At 36.6% G+C, this 17,344-nt stretch overlaps 1 protein-coding gene across 1 annotated transcript in view; it reads right to left on the bottom strand.

The window, feature by feature from the left end:
- The window catches only part of PCDH7 (protocadherin 7), a 280,361-nt gene that overhangs the window by 232,644 nt on the left and 30,373 nt on the right, over positions 1 to 17,344 (bottom strand). The gene's annotated exons all lie outside the window — the stretch shown is intronic.

The raw sequence follows: 17,344 nt of genomic DNA, 5'->3' as shown, positions 1-17,344 counted from the left end.
AATGAAAACAGTGATCCTTAGATACTATGTTATACGTATGCAAAATACTATGGAAATTATTACACTGACAGCATAAACCTGTTTACATTGTCAACCGTTTACTTTTTCATAAAATTAAGTTCAAAACAAGAGGAAGTTTTGTACGTATGTCTTCCCTTTCAAAAGAAACATAAATTCCATGCTTCTCAATAAGTTGCAACTTTTGAAGTCCTTTATCAATGAGCAGTATGGAGTTTCCTAACAAATAAAAGCTTATTTCATAGCCTGTCTTACGAGCACAGCGTGGTAGATTGGTTTAATTAAAGTCTGTCAAATTATCATAAGGATTTTACATTCAGCAAATAATTGCTTTTTCTTCTCTGTTCACATTTCGTTAATGGAAACAGAGAAAGTTGTTTTTATCTTTAATATACGATGTTGAATAAATCAAAAAAAAAAGAAAGAAAAGTGAGCAGTTAATGAAGCAACCTTTAATTTCTTGGACATCCTTTTACATTAAACCTAAAATGACCAAAATTAAGTTAGATTTTACAGTAGATATACATCTGAAATTTGTGTCATGTGTCCAAATCAGACTATCGTACTAACACTACACATCTGAAGTAGCTGAATAGTAGAATGCAATGAAAGTTACGTTCAAATATTTGTGAGATCAGTTAAATTACTTCGCATTACATCGACCTCTGGTGATCCAAATATAGTACTTTTTACATGCTTACAGATATTAGGTGACCACTAGTCATTTTGCTCATAAATTCCCCACCACAAACTAATTTAGGTACAGAATTGGTACAGGGGAATAGAGAATTAACACTACATGCTGGTTTGGTTTAGGGGTTTGAGTTGGGGGGGTTTCTTCTCCTTTTTGATAAAAAAAAAGTACTTTTTTTTTCCAGGGAAATAGCAAAATGCAAAACAATAGAAATAGCAAACAATAAATTCTTTTTTTTTCCAAATAAGTTTCTGGAGACACATGTACACTAACAAAACTGGCTGGCAAGCAGAATACACCAGCCAAGGTTGATAGGTGACAATTCTAGATATTTATTTCTGGGGGTTTCTATTTCAAATAGAAGGATGCCTCAGAAATTAATAACAACAGGTACGTACTTCATGTACATTATAATTGGTTTTCTGCATCACAGTATAACATTTTATAAATGAAAGGCTTCTCTCTCTCTTCAAATAGCAGGAGTACTGTGCTGATTTCATCTTAAAATTTGCATAACCTTTTGCCTGACACATTTTCATCAATTATTTCTTCTAATTTAAGTCCTTCTTTGGCAATCAGGGTGCCCACAAACAGAAAAGTTGGTGGAGAAGTTTCTGAATTACTTTGAAAAGCATCTGCCTAGTTAACTACCACACACTGGTGTGCTGAAATGCTGAAAAACAGCCAGCATGTGTTAAAAGAAAAAAGGGAAAGCCCAACTATCATTTTCCCCCCATTCTTCTACTTACAAATGACATGGAAATGCCAGCTCTGTAAACTAGAAAGAAACTTGCTAGAAATAAACATCAACCACTCAAGTCATTGAGCAGTTATTCCAGGACTCTCCATATTTCCACTTAGGAGGTGACAATTTATTCTTCTTTCCCTGAAAGAAGTACAGCAGCAGGACCCTACTTAAAACTGCCTATTCATAAAATATTTGGAAAAAAACTGTGTAACTACTGAGCAGAGTTTGAAGAAGCAACTTTAGCAGTTAAAGCTTTTCAGTTACAGGTTTCTTCATTATTTTCAAAGCTGTGAGACAGCTTAGCTTCTTCAAGAAAATGAGAGACCTTTGGAGTCCTTTTACATAAAGCCTTCATACCATGTAATTGGGGAGGAAAAAAAAAAAAAAGTCAGTTATTCTGCAACTTCTGGTCTTCCTAGAAGCAAGGAAATACATGGTTTAGGTCCATGAAAAAAACCTCTGCTTTGGAGGAAGGAAAATACTTAAACTCTCTACATATCAGGCAGGAGCCTGAGAAATCCAAGGCTGTAGATTTTTCGTTTGGGCCTGGTAAATTTGAAATAATGCAAATTCATTTCAAGATATTGTAGAGGTGACTAAGATGAAGGAAAGTATCTATGAAAGTTTTTATTATAATAAAGTAGCTAAGCCCTTTTTTGGAGCAGAGTACCAAATAAGACTGATTTATCGTGGAACATGAGGAAAATGGCAGCAAGAGAAACCCTGGCATCTCCTTGTTGGTATCTGCACAGACTGTTGGTGGTTTTACTTCATGGATAGTGGGGTCCACTCTCAACAGAATTTTATATAAACACCAGTAAAGCCTTTTGGCGTATCGTTTCTCTTGTGTTAACTGTGAAGGGAACACACTAGCACCAAGTCTAGAGCAACATCAAAATGGAGCAGGAGATCAGTATAGACTGGATATTTATTGCACTGCTACTGGGGTGAACAGGAATTTCATTGTGACCACTTATATCTGCTCAAGTAGGAAGAGCCATGTTCAATAAACTCTTCCCCCTCTCCTCCTTTTAAGGTTGGTCATTATAAAAAAAAAAAATAAAAAATGTCTTTTTAGATACTTGTTAACATTCCAGAAGATTGACAGGAGCCACCAGGTCACCTTCCTGATCCTTGATGCACACAAATGCAGCAGGAACCCATGAAACTGAAAGGGAGTAAAGTAAAAGGTACTGAAAAGAGCCTTATTTCAATTTTTCTCACTACTTTTTGTGTCTGCTGATATCAGGCAGGAGAAAACTGCATTCCTTGTATCAGTGGTCAGGGCTTGGAACAAAGAGATACAGTCACACAACATATTCTAAAAAAAAAAAAAATATATTAATAAAAATATCATCTGTGGCTTACATTAGAGAGTTTCAACCATGTAAATAAGCGGCAAAGACCTATTACCACCCTAGTAAGGAGATGGATGTCATGTCAAAAACCTGGCACAGCTGTCTCATTATCTATTTTAAAACAGAGTATTACGAAATGTTTAGAAAACCTGATCTGACCAAAATATTCTCCAGCCTTTATTCCTAAAATATAATTTGTGTTACTGAAATGAATTTGAACAAAAAATATTCAAATTCCTGAGCAACAACATAATTTGTTTCAGTCTCACCAGATTTTACTTAGGTTCTCACCACGTAACTATGTTTCATGAAAGCCTGATTCAAAGCTGTTTAGAGATAACAATTAAACCAGAAGAATTATGCTCCTCACCGTGCGCTTTACGTTTACTAAGCCAGGGTTCTCCCTTGTGCTTTTAAGGGCAGAGAAGGGGAGGAAAAAACCAAGAAACTAAAAAGGTGGTGCATCTTTGACGAGTGCAGACATTCCAGATATACTTGATCTACTCAATTTGTTTTAAGTTGAAGAGTGAAAAGGAATCTTTGACAAAACTGTCATCTTCAAAATATGGCGATATTTCATTTCCCCCTTTCTGCACTATTTAGATTGCCTGGAACTGAAATACTTCCAGCAGCCACTGTGTCCAATTTTTCAGAGCTGTCACTTCCTAGCAAATCTGCTTAAGCAAAATACTTATGTTGTTAGAAAACAGAGCAAACATATAATATGAAATGCTTTCTATACTCCTTTACAGGACAACTGGTATTCAAGCACACAAAACAGCAAGTACATGCAAAAATCTGGAAGTTGATTTCCATAGACTCTTTTAAATCCATAAATCTGCTACTCCCACGATTAGTTTCCAAAGATGGCTAGACTTAGCTTTTTTTTTTCTGCAGAATAATTATAATCAACATGATACAATCAAAAAATAATCAAAATGCTATTTCCAAAGAAATCACTCCAGGTCATTAGAACTAAAAAACACACTTCACCTGAAGGACAGGAAAACAGAAAATGATAATTTTTAACCCTCTCTAGTTCACATGGTGTTTTGGTCAGCATTTGATGCCCTGCAAGGGAACACGAAATTACTACAGCTTTACACTTACGTGCCTTTAGCCTATAGTGTAAAGTAAAGACATTACGTGAAATGTAAATAAAACTTATATGCTGAATTGAACTACATTGACAAAAGTTAAGATCTTTACCTAGGATATAGACTACACTTTGCATAAAGAAAAAAAAAAAGCATAAAATAAAATATTCCATTCAAGAGTGAATTTTAAATTCTGAATGTCAAGAATTTTTACAGATGACAAACTGCAGAATGGTTTTGGTTGATAAACAAGAATACTTATTGACCTGTATTTCCTGAAATTTTTCAAAGATTCTCATTTTATTCATGTAATTTCTGCGTGATTATACAAAATTCTTTATCCAGAAGTTTACACTTGAGGGATTATGTAAGACTGCAGTTACTTCCACTGCTTTAGAAAGCCTGTCATGTTACAGGAAAGTCAGTGCTTCCTACAGTGTACAATTCAAATCCCAATACTCTGATGGCCCGTTAACACCAAATATGTCACCCTTTAACACAGCAGAATCAATACACTGGAATGTCATGGCACCCTGATGGGCAACAAAGCCTCTGTATACATTTATTAGACAAAGATTTTATATTACTTCAGAGAAGAAATGTGTCAAGTTAAAATCAATTTTGAGTTTCTTACTAAGATGGAAATAGTCCTAGGTAAATAAAAAGATTTTTTTTTTTCAAGTTTCACTCAAACATAGAACTAAGCAAAGAAGGTCAAAGTCATTTAGACATCCTCTTCTGAACAAGGACACTTACATGTTCACACTGTTATAAATTCTACTCCTCATTTTCAAGCTTTTTTTTTTTTTTTGACAGCTCTTTCCTACCCAGACCATCACCCACCCAGGCCTTGCTGAGATCTCCGTTCAGGAAAGGATAAGAAAAATACAAATACAACATAATATAAATATTCTAGTATAATCAACCAATAATATCCCAAATATCCCAAAGCCTAGGTACAAAAAGCTCTTCTAAAGGAACCTGCAACCATTTTCTCACAAGATCATTTAAGTATTGGGACTACTAAAAGGAAGACCAGACAATTCCTTACGTTTTGAAAACGCCTCTGTAGCACACTCCAAAGGACTTGAGAGAAAGTTATTGACCTTTCTGACAACACCGGCAATTTGCAGACGAGACAAAACCATTGATATTTTCTCACAATTAACTCTTAAATTTTTTTTTTTTTTTTTTTTTTTTTTTTTTTTTTTTACACAATCCAAGACAAGAAACAGTGTTCATCATTTGCCTTCCATCTTTGTGGAGATGGGTAAGTAACCAATCCCGGCCAAACTGAGATTCCTCAGATGTTTAACAGAAAAAGCAGTTTTTTTAAAAAAACATCCCTGAGCTGCTGTGCAGCTGACAGAATAAAGAATAGTCTCTTTCTTTAATCTCTGGATTTCAAAACTATGTCCATTTGACTCCCACCCCCCCCCCCCCGCCCCAGCTTTATTTTGTGGAATACTGCATATCTCCAAGACCTCAACAAAAAAAAAAAAAAAAAAAAAAAACCACACCAAACACCCACAAAAATACCACACACACACAATGCAGGCATCAGTACACAAAATTTAACATTTGAGCTTTACTACTCTCCTAACTCTTAGAGAGCTGAGTAAGGCGATGTTATACAAAACTGTTTGCTGCCTGTAAGAGAACTAGTCCACGAACAGTTTCTGTAAACATTCAACAATATTTTCAGATCTAGCCCAGAGAAAAACAGGATTAAAAAAAATAAGTATTTCTGTAGAGAGTAAGAAAGCTCTAAACTTACATAGCCTTGATTACTTTCTAGATCAATAGAAAAATTCCCTGTTACTGTCTTCATGGTATTTTTAACCAGAAGACTCAAAAATTAATATGAATGTCATGGACCAACCTTTGTATTTTCTCTACATAGGCTTAGATTTCAATTTGTAAACGATACACAATTCTTCTGGACAAAGAATTTTATTTTCTTTTTCTGAGTGCTATTTAAACCATTTGATGCAATCATTTCTTGTGTGACACCAAACATGCTATTTTCCAAGCCACTATCCTCTATACCCTGCCATTTCAAGAGAATCATTACACGCCTCCCCTACAAAGCTCAATATTGCTTAGAAAGAAACAATGCATGTGTTCATCTGGAGGTGAATTTTCTAGCAATATACAGCTTGTCTCATCATGAAATGATTCTCAACTCTGTTCATACAAATAGTCATACTGAATTAAATGGAAGTACTGATGCTATAATTCCTACCACATTGCCAAAAGCTAAACAGTGTGGCTTAGCAGCTTATGGCCTAGACTTCCAAGTCTTTTGCAAGCCTGTACTAGACATTCCCAAAGGAACAGTGAACTAGGTCACATATAGGCTGGCATTATATTGACAAAATATTGACGCAGCATACACTGAAATCATGTAAGAAACTTCCATGTTAAAGTTACTGCATGAGTTATCATAGAATCATAGAATGGTTTGCATTGGAAAGGACCTTAAAGATCATCCAGTTCCAACCCCCTTGCCATGGGCAGGGACACCTCCCACTAGACCAGGTTGCTCAAAGCCCCATCCCCAAAGCCTGGCCTTGATGGGGCATCCACAACTTCTCTGGGCAAACTTATCAAACTAAGAAGCTTTCTACATGTGGGATTACATATATAGGAAATTATACATAAGAGGTTAGTTTCTTCTCAAGGATAAAGTGATACCTTTAACAGTGAAAATAAAGAGTATTCAAAAGAAGAAGATACTTACAATATGTTTCCATTAAGGTACACAAAATATTTTAATTCATAAAATAGATGTTTACCAATCTGTATTTGTAAGCATTTAATTATCCTCTCAGTTAAATGGCAAATGGACAACATAGATTAGCATCTATATAAATAAGTGATAAGCCAAAATTCAAACTGGATTCTTATGAGCTTTAGTTTTGTATTAATCCACTACAATATGTTTCAGTACACAGCAAATTACTGCTGCAGAAATGCGATTCTTCAGTACTTTTCATAAATATGACTCTTCAACTTATTTTATTACATGAGAGAATAAGTTATCAGCATTGAAGATTTAATAAATGCCTGGAGATAAAAAAAAAATGCATTTAACTTCAACTTTGTTTTTAAGGTAGTAGCATAGGCAGCGTTTCTCACTGATACCATCTTCCCCCCCCCCAAAAAAAAAAGTAAACTAAAACGTATAACATCTCATGATCTTTTTCTTTATACTGACATTAAATACTGTGATAGAAGGGTTTTGTGGAAGTCTGTCAACACAACTGCTGATGCTATGTAACATAACCTAAATTGAGGGGATTATCAGTAGGACTCCCCATTAATACATTAGTGAACATCAATAAAAAAAAAAAACCTGGCACAAAAGAGGCAACGCTGCCACTTCACTGTGTGAAATCAATGCATTCCTTCTCAGAAGCTGTTTTCATACACGTGTTGTTCTCCTTTTTGCTCAATGACATCCACAACAAGTAAAGATTAAAAAAAAAAAAAAAATTGGAACAACAAAAAGAGCTGAATATTGTTTCTACATGCTGCAATAAAACCTGAAAATTTCAAGCTATACTTCCAAATAATGGGCTTTAGTTGCAACTCGTTGTGCAAATTGCATGCTGTAGGAAAAAAAAAACAAAAAAAAAAAACAGGGAGACTCCTGAGAATATGAATATCCACAGGTTTTGCCTCTTGTGAAACATTCAGCACACAAGATTTTCATTATTGCTACTTCCCCTGGATGCTTTAATATTTTCTATGACGTCTCTTACCAGCTCATGAGTGTCTCTTAGCAGACGTTGCTGTGCTTAGTTCTAAGTCTCAGGAGAGCTAGGGTGCTTTTGCCAATTAGAAATAAGCAAGTTGTTTAATTAACACACCCTTTTCATTAATGGTTTAACCCAAAGCTGACAAAGTCTTTGTTGCGAACCATGAACAAAGAAAGGAGCCCTAATTAAACATCCTGAAGTTTCTAAAGGGATAGTTTCTTTCAGCACCCAAGGGATTCTATGAACTCCTCAGAGGACCTCCAGATCCTTCCAAGAGCACTTGGAATTTCTTATAGTTATCCCACTAACTCAGTAAAAAATAAAAAGAAAAATGAAGTCTAAAGATTCTGGACACTTCTGATGTTTTAGAGTTAAGTTTGCATAAAGACAGATGTTCAAAGTCTAAAATACAACAGGTTTTGGCTTCACAGTAACACAAATCTAAACTCAAACCCGGAAAACTGTTTCCAACTCAAATTTGAATTCATCTGAGCAGGATGGGCTGATGTGATCTAACTAAAATTGACAGACTAATTCAAAGTGCCGTGAAAGCCACAGTGAGCTACGTATCAGATATTGCACGGGAGCTCAGCTGATGCGGAGGGGAAGAAGAAAGGTGATTCCCTGCACTGGGCACTAAGTACCTACCAGAGGGATAAACAGAGAGTTCAGTTTTATGGCCACAAACTTGCCACTTCCTACCTTCTTTTGGACTTTCTGTGCACATTGTATTACATATATGTGATGTGTACATTTTCCTAAAATCTATTGGCCAAGCTACAAGGTAACAGGCAAGGGTTTCGAACTAGATATGAATTTGACCCGAGGGATTCTGATGCAAGACAGAGTAGCTTTCCGGGAGACAGCTAGCAGTGATTTTTGCTTCAGCTGTCTCCCTTCCAGCCCCCTCACAGATATCTACTCCCACACCTGCAAGAGCAAGGCTGTTTATGAGGCAGCTACTCTAATATCTGCAGTTTACAGCCTGGTAGAGTGAGGCAAAAGAGCACTGATTCTTTAATACTCAGGCTTCAGCTTGCACTGATCCAAGAACAGCTGCATGAACAATTATGCTGCCCAAGAGTGACAAAGGGATAGAGAGACATGGGTAGTAAATGTCAAAGTTAGACATTCACCCCCATGAATCAGACCTCTAGGATGGAGTGGGTATAAAGCAACTGTAAACCTATTGTGGTTGGGGGAAGCAGAAGCAATATTACACTATTTTAGTCTCCCTTACACCCAGACATACTTAGCCACTTCTAAATTTGCTACAGAGTCCAACAGAACAACAATAAAAGAAAACATGACCAGACTTTGGAAACCTGGCAGAGCTAGGGCTCAAAATACCAGCCATCCAGGCTTCCTTCACCTATCTTCCATCATATCTAAATAGTGTAATATTTCCTTAATCTTTTCTATAGATTTATAGATTTATTTCATTAGTTATCAGAAAATTAAGAAAAACTTTTTTCCCTTCTGTATTTTATGACGTCAAACCTATGCACTTGCTGGTTCAGAACATTTATTCAGTTTCAGACGCTAAATTAGAGATTTTTGTCATAGTGCCAAGGCATTATTTTTTTTTTTAGATTCAAACAGATCCCAAGTTCCATAGGTCCATCCATCATTACTTCACAACTAGCAACAGGCCAAATCCTGTTGTCTACAGACACAGAGAAATGAGAAACATATCTGCACTACAAAAATTGATCTCCTCTGTTTATTCAGTAATTGACCAGAATTTAATTTATTAAATAGATTTTAAATTATTTATTTTGTGACGCTTGTTTATAAATTGTTTAAGAAATGTATGTAGAACTATTTATTTATTCATTCTTTTATAGTGCTAACGTTTTTGAAAAAGTGTTGATAATGTCAGTGATAGTATTTAAATCTGTGTTTCTAGACACAAAAAAATCTGCCACCTACTACTGCATACGTTAGAAAAAAAAAAAAAAACTCTAAGGAAACATGGTATTAAAAATACTGTCAACTACATTCAATCACGGAATGCCTGGAGACCCAAAAGTATACCAGAATCCACTGATCCAGAGATTTCACAGTTTCTTGTTTCATGATTCAGTGGAAAGGGTATGAATGAACAAGAGAGAGAAGAACAAATAGAAGTGAATCAGGACAAGCTCTGGAACTCTAACAGGCAGCTGGGCTCCAGCCAGGAGTCTGGTCTGCACTTGCTTCTTTTTCCTCCCCAAGGAACAGCTCCAGCATACTGAACTGCTGCTTCAACTAACAAAAGGCAGCAATTTTTACATCCCCAGCTTGAAAATTTAAACTAACTGCAGTTCCATAAGGCAAATCCCTTAAAATCTAATCCCTACTTCAGGCTGTGTTCCAAAAATCCTTTTTTTTTTTTTTTAAATGTTGTAAAATACAATATATTATACAGAGAATAGTCACTGTGAGTTTTCCTTCAATAAAATCATCTGTAGATGGGATACACAGAGACCGCTACAGTCCTCTGGAGTAAATATTTCCTCTTCCAACTCTGAATATTCTTTCTTTTCAATTCTCTCATCCTAACAATTAACATGGATCTGGTCTTGCCTGCAGGAGTTATCTTTAGAGGCACTAATCACTCACTGCTCTTCACTGATTGTAGTGAGAATTGTCTTTATTCATCTGTCTGAAAGCAAGTGTTTAATGGTTTGGCATAATACAACTTTATTTCATAGACTATTTTTTATGACTTAGAAATGAAATTACAATGACAAAATCACATTTCCTCAATTATCTGACTTTTACTCTGAATTTTCCTTTATGCTCAAGTGAAAAACCAGAAATCAGTAAATGATACCAGTAAGGCAAACAACTTTTTCTTTATTTCAAAATAGCTTTTCTCCTGGTCTTAGGCTGTTTTCTAGTGGTTGGCCATTTTAATTGAATTGTTCCTACTGATCTGCAAATGTTACATTTTAATAAAAAGTAGAAGGGTTGTGCAATCAACTGGAAAAAGAATAAAAGTATTCAATCTAAGCACTCATATGAGCATGAGAAACAATGAAAAAAGTAAATAACTTTCAAAATTATCATTATGAAAATATATGAGGAAAACTTTGGGTATTTTCTCCTTAAGAAACAAAGTGGGATTTTTCATGTTTCTTTGAACAAATCTTAGATATATTATTTCAGTAGATAATGAACTACAAAACATAGAAGCATAGTTGCATTTACCCAAAGGAATAAGAAAAAAGCACAGAGACACAGTTATACAGTATTTTTGATTTTGTATGTCAAACTAAAGCTGGTTTGCAAGTCACATTTTATACATGGAACTTAAAAATCAAGTATATTTAATGAGAAATTTTTCTACTGTTGAACTTTGTCCCGGTTTGAAGTAAAACCGAACCAATTTTCTGTTCTGTAACTTTACATCCCAGCCAGGCCTCCTCTAACTCTCTGACATTAAAGGCATATTGTGGAGAAAACTGCTCGTTCTCAGAATGATCAGCCCAATGTTTGTGCTCCATGCCAAGGGATGGTGTGCAGGGAGGCCCTTGCTTATACTTATTGCTGTAACAACCAAGGGCAGCCCATTTCGTTATTTGCCCCCTTAGGGGGTTGGAAACGGAAAAAACGTAGAGGAGTCACATCGGTGGGGAGGAGTGGACAGGACAGGTGACCCAAACCTGACCAACTGGGGTATTCCATCCCATCTGCCCCATGCTCAGTATAAAAGCTGAGGGATCAAAGGGTCAGCCCCCTTCCTGCGATGGCCGACGTCCAGAGAGGACTCTGTCTGTTCATCTGCCTTTGATCCCGATCCGTGTGTTCCTGACTCCAGAGCTGGAACCCAGTTCCCATTCGTCACTGAGTCCAGTCTGGGACTTCCCCAGTGCCTGCCGGTGACGTGACTGTCATCCTGGGAGCTTGATACGGTTTTATATATATTGTATCTATTTCATTATTTTCTTCTTTATTTTTATTTTAATATTAATTCTTCGTTAAAGTAGTTTAGTTCATTCTAAACTTCTGAATCTCCTTATCTCTTTCTCCTCCTCTCTCCTCTTTTAGGGGGGGGAAGGGGGGGGAAGGGCCATCTGTCAGTCCGGTTTTGGTAAATTCAGCCGAAACCACGACAAACTTAAAAATCAAAGCCAGCTTTTTCCACAGAGGTTACTTTGTCTTTTTGGTTTTTTTAAATTTCTTCTCATTTTGCATACTACTTTTCAAACACACACACACGTGAATTAAGACCTTATTTTGGCAAAGGGTTCAACTGAAGCATGAGCTATACACTAAGATCCTGGTGACATATGTAAATACCTACAAGACTGAGGTCTCAACACAATATTGTTGTCTTATATCTTGAAACAAATATCCGTTTCCCTTTGTTTCTATGAACAGCTTTGTTAAAGTCTCATCAGTTGCATTTTTCTCCTATTGCCATTTCCTGCTCAGAAGAGTTGTAAAGAATAATAAAGGCTGGCAATGGAATAAATGACAAAGCAAAAATGGTGTGGAAACAAAATAGCAAACCTCTTCCTTGTTCCCCTTTCTCCATCAGTAAAAAAACCTGAAGAAATTGTAAACTCATTAAGATCTCTCCGTGAAACCAACCAAAAGGTTTTGAAGGGCAGGAGAGGAAAAATAATAAATAAAATGTTCTTCCTCCTCCAGATACTACAACAGAGTGAGAAAGCTCATAGGCATAACCCATGGAAAAAAAAAATATAAATAAATCCATTCTCTGTAGCTGTTCCATTACACCACGTCAAACTAAAAGGAAAGCCCTGCATTAACTGTGGTAATAGCAATGTTGCATCTACCTCTGCAGCCAGAAGAAACTAGAATTGCTATAGCTGCGTTACTCCACTCCTGCTTTCCTAACCTTAGGAAAAGCAACAATACAGATGGATTTAATTAGTGAGTCCAGACAACTGGATTAACAGCCTATACACAAATCGCTCTATCAGCTTATCTACAGAGCTAGAATTTCAACAGTCAGAAGCACTCTAACTCATACCAAAAAAAAAAAAAAAAAAAAAAGAGTTTGCAGCAGCAGGAAAGGTTATGACTGAACTAATAATGGAGAAGAAAAAAAAAAAATAGACTGTGTAGCAGTAGCAAATATTTTGGTCTGTAGGATCAGGCCAACATCTCTACGACTGCCAAACTTGGCACAAGTTCAATGGTTTTCTCTTTGATTTACAAGTAGGCTTATGCTGCAGAGCCTGCTGTGACTGGATCGTGTAGGTAAGGGAACCAGCTTAGCTCCAGTGTTAACCAGCTGGTTAGCAGTGTGTGGTTGTGTGCAACTACAGCAACACAGAACTTGGGTATTTTTAAGGTTTCCTTTTTTAATTTTCAGTTCATTCTGAATTTCATGCTGCTATTACTACCTAAACCAACCTGTTATGTTGATATATCCCTATTTAGGGTATGACTACAATATATTCAATGTTTTCAATATTAATTAATTGTCTCTGTGACTGCTAAGTATTTAGTGTGTTTTTAAACCACACTCTCTTAAATTGAACACACACATTTTTCAAAGAGTATTCAAATTTTCACTTCACTAGGAGTGAAAATACAAAAATACAAAACTATCATTTGTTTTTAGGTGGTGTTTTGGGTTTGTTTTTCTAGGAGGTGCACTACCTTTATTTGGTTTAGTTAATGGTCATTAGGTTTGTTCATTCAAAGACTATCTAAACTAAAGCAAGAATTGAAAGAATCTTAAGTGACTGAAAGAAGGTATAGGCTGGAGGTTGAATCCTACTTGCCCAGATCAAATGACAATGGTATTATCACAGAATGGTTAGAGTTGGAAGGGACCTTAAAGATCATCTAGTTCCAACCCCTCTGCCATGGGCAGGGACACCTCCCACTAGAGCAGGTTGATCAAAGCCCCATCCAGCCTGGCCTTGAACACCTCCAGGGATGGGGCATCCACAACTTCCCTGGGCAACCTGTTCCAGTGTCTCACCACCCTCACAGTAAATTAGTGTTCCCTGTGGTATTGATGTTCAGTTAGTTGAAAAAGCTGCCATTTGGTAGCTCTCAACGGTTTGCTGGCAGGAAAAAGGGGAACTGCAAATGAGATGCCAGAGGAATATTTCTTGGGCTTGGCTCAATATTTCATTAGTCTGAACAATGGAATACACTCATGGAAACTGTGGATGACCCAACACAGGGAAAGCTGTGAGCACCTGAGGAAACAAGATTTGAATTCAGATGACCTTGAGAAGTCCACAGAATAAACTTAGTAGAAAATGCAAAATGTAGCACGGAAAAAAAAAAAAAAGGAAAAAATTAAGAACACAAATGCAAAACAAATAAACTACTTTATATGCTGCCTCACAGACAGGAGTCATTACAGTGCAGCAAAAATTAGAGAAGGATGACAAAAATGAGCAAAGATGTGTGGTAACGGAGTTAAACAGCAGGAATGCAGGAAAAGGAATGTCGGTATGTAGTACACTGAGAAAATTGTTTTCTACTCAGTATTCATAAAGCTTCAGTTATAACAATAAGCACAGCTTGGGTACCAGAACTTGCCCGAGTGTATCAGCATCTGGTGCCAGATATACTGATAAATCAGAAAGAATCCAGAGGATTCAACAATGAGAAGCCCATGAAACATAAACTAACTTTCTTGATGGTAGCTTCTTCCAAAATATCAAAGGACTAATAACAGTCCCCAAAATGGTATAAAAGGACAATGAAGAACTTTCTTCTGCATACACCAGGGAGAGGTAAAGATGAAACAACCTTAGCTCTTGCTTCCACATTACCATTTCAACATGCCAATTTATGCATTTATCGCCTTCTTCAAACCATACCCACTGACTTCCTTTTTTGTCTCCTGTCTGCTGAGTGCTTCCTATTCCTTTAATTCATTTCTCTCAGTCAAATGTTTCTATGACGCTATTTTTTATTATTATTATTATTTTTAAGTACTTAAAGCATATAAAAACAAGTGGAAGTGGCCTCCAGATGTGAAGAAGTTAGGGACAGAGGTGAAGGACTCTTACACAGCACAAAGAATCACAGCAACAGCAGCAAAGCTTTAGAAAAAATGAAACAACACAATAGGTGTAAAATACTAATACACTCTACCTAGGTATGCAGTGAATGCTCCTTTTTTTGAAGGTTTTAAAGAATTTAGATTCAAGATATCTAACACTACACTTCTAACACTACATTTTTATTCTTTCTGCAAGGCCCGTAACCTTCACTTGGACAAAAATATCTAACAAATAATGTTCTGGGCAGCAACAAACTTTCCTGCGCCTGTCGGGCTCATTCTGAGTGTCTAATTCTGTGGTCAAAGCAATGTAGGAAAAGTTTTGCAAGCAATATCCATTACCTTAGATTAAATTAATGAAAAAGTAGAGCTCAAACACTTAATGAACAGGACACATTTATGAGGGAAATCAAATGTAAAAAGCCAACATTCAGCACTTGCTTAATATTATCTGTTCCATTAGCCTCTTCCCCTTGTTCTTTTTAGGTAGCGTCAACGTAAACAGAATGGATTTTTATGGCTCCTCATTTGTGACTTCCTTTAACTTATTGGTTTAATAGGAAAACCTCTCATAGGTAATAATTATAGCCTGAAGGAAAACAGCTCAGCTACGTGTTTTTTCTTTACTGCCATTTTGTTATAGATCTCCATTTACTCCATCAGCCCTGTGATTTGCTGCCATGACCAGTATAATCTCCAGCCAGCTATTTTGTTTGGAAATCTATTCCACAGATTTATCAACTGTTCATTACATGTCGTTTAGGAACATGGCAGGGGAGGGGCGCGGGGAAAGGCAGTTCTCTTTACATTCTTCCTCCAAGAAGCATAATTGGACCGTTACTTTTACAATTAGATGACTCAAAATATGGATTGCCTTCCAAAAGCAGGCATTGCTTCACACCAGTGAGCATTTAGCGTGGTACCCAGTTAAAATCCAATACCTTACTTCCTTTCCTTTTTCTTCAGAAAACCACTTTGAAATGCCTACCACAGGATGACAATTAAACATGCTGTTCCAGGCTAAGAGGTTATTGTCCCCTGTTTTTACCAGCTGCTTCTCCTTGCTCTTTCCTGTTGGAGGTAAGAAGCTCCTCACATCTGCCAGAAGAGCCATATGTGCAATTACTTCTTAACTCTGTTCTGTCAAAATGGTTTCCTTCATAAAAAAAAAAATAACAAATCTGTTTAAGAAGTGTTTCAGTTAAACTGGAACTGCTTATCTAGTGTGTCCTAAATGCAATTTATCTTTTAAAGTTCAGAATTAGATGCCTCTGTTTACAATGTCAAACAATGATAATCAACTTGTGCTTCCCAAATGGTTCCCCAGGCTCCTTTAATGTTTGGGGGCTAAAATAGGGAACATTTGAAAGTAAATAAATTGTTCCTCCTCTACTAGATCAAATATCCACATGTAGTACAAAATATCATGCTTCCTTGTATAGTTAGCTTCACCTAAGATCCTAGAGTCATAGAACAGTTTGGGTTGGAAGGGACCTTAAAGATCATCTTGTTCCAACCCCCCTGCCCTGGGCAGGGACACCTCCCACTAGAGCATATTGCTCAAAAATTGACCAGATTGTCCACAAAGATTCTGGACAGCATCCTGACATATTAAGGTATCATCACACTGGCTATCCAGAACAGTGTATACCACATTTTTAGCACTTTTTTAAAATCATAATTCTGTATGATCGCAACATATTCCTCTGTCCAACTGTAGGTTATACAGGAGTCTTCAGGAATTCTGTTATATAAGGTTCTATCACAAAGTTTGATTTGACACTTGATGTAACTTCAGCAATAACTATTTACAGACGTTGTTCAGCACACCATCGCAGCTACCAGCACTGAATAGTTCAGAAAAAAAATCCACCACGAGTTGATCCAAAGGGAAAATAAAAAAAAAAAAAAGGGTTGACATCTTTTTTCTGCTGTGAGTAAGTATCTGCAGCTATGAACAATTTTTCCAGAGTTCATGTGAACTTTTAAATAGATGCTAACCCAGCTTACTCTCAGGTTAATGTTAAGACTTCCAAGGTCTTTAACCTACACCAGGTCCTGAGACAGATTCACCCCTCTGTCTAATGCTCGGTGCTGCCTCACAACGCAAGGCAAAACAGTGAATTTGATCCTTTTCTTTTACTGCTTTGAAGAGGTGAACTTTTATTGACATTATCATGAATTTATCGTAACGACTTAGTAATCTGAGGGGAAAAAAAGGCAAGGGAAGTGGTAGTTCACCCAACTCATAGGAAACAGCCTTGCAAATATAAAGTAATTAAATAATTAGATGACTGTATGGCGTCTGGCTGGGATGGAGTTATTTTTCTTCACAGCAGCCCGTTCTGGGCTGTGTTTCAGATTAGCGACTAAAACAGTGTTGATAACACAGCAATGTTTTGGGTATTGTTAAGCAGAGCTTTTATAGCAAGGAGGAGAGTGAACGAGCAGCTACGTGGCTGGTGGCTGGGGTCAACTTCCACCAATGTAATTTACTATAATTAAAGAAAAAGCAATCTTAAAGCTGAAAACCTCATAAGAACACCAGGATTGCTGAAAATATACCAGTGTGCAATACTTGCTACAATCAATCTTTTTAAATCTTATATAATTCCCAGGACAGTATTATCATATGATCTTCACTTTTTAGAGCCAAAAAATACCCTGAGTTTGC

This window comes from Numenius arquata, chromosome 5 (genome assembly GCF_964106895.1).
Source record: "Numenius arquata chromosome 5, bNumArq3.hap1.1, whole genome shotgun sequence".
Classification (NCBI taxonomy): Eukaryota; Metazoa; Chordata; class Aves; order Charadriiformes; family Scolopacidae; genus Numenius; species Numenius arquata.
The sequence above is the reverse complement of the archived record's forward strand: the minus strand, read 5'-3'. Positions and strand labels throughout refer to the sequence as shown.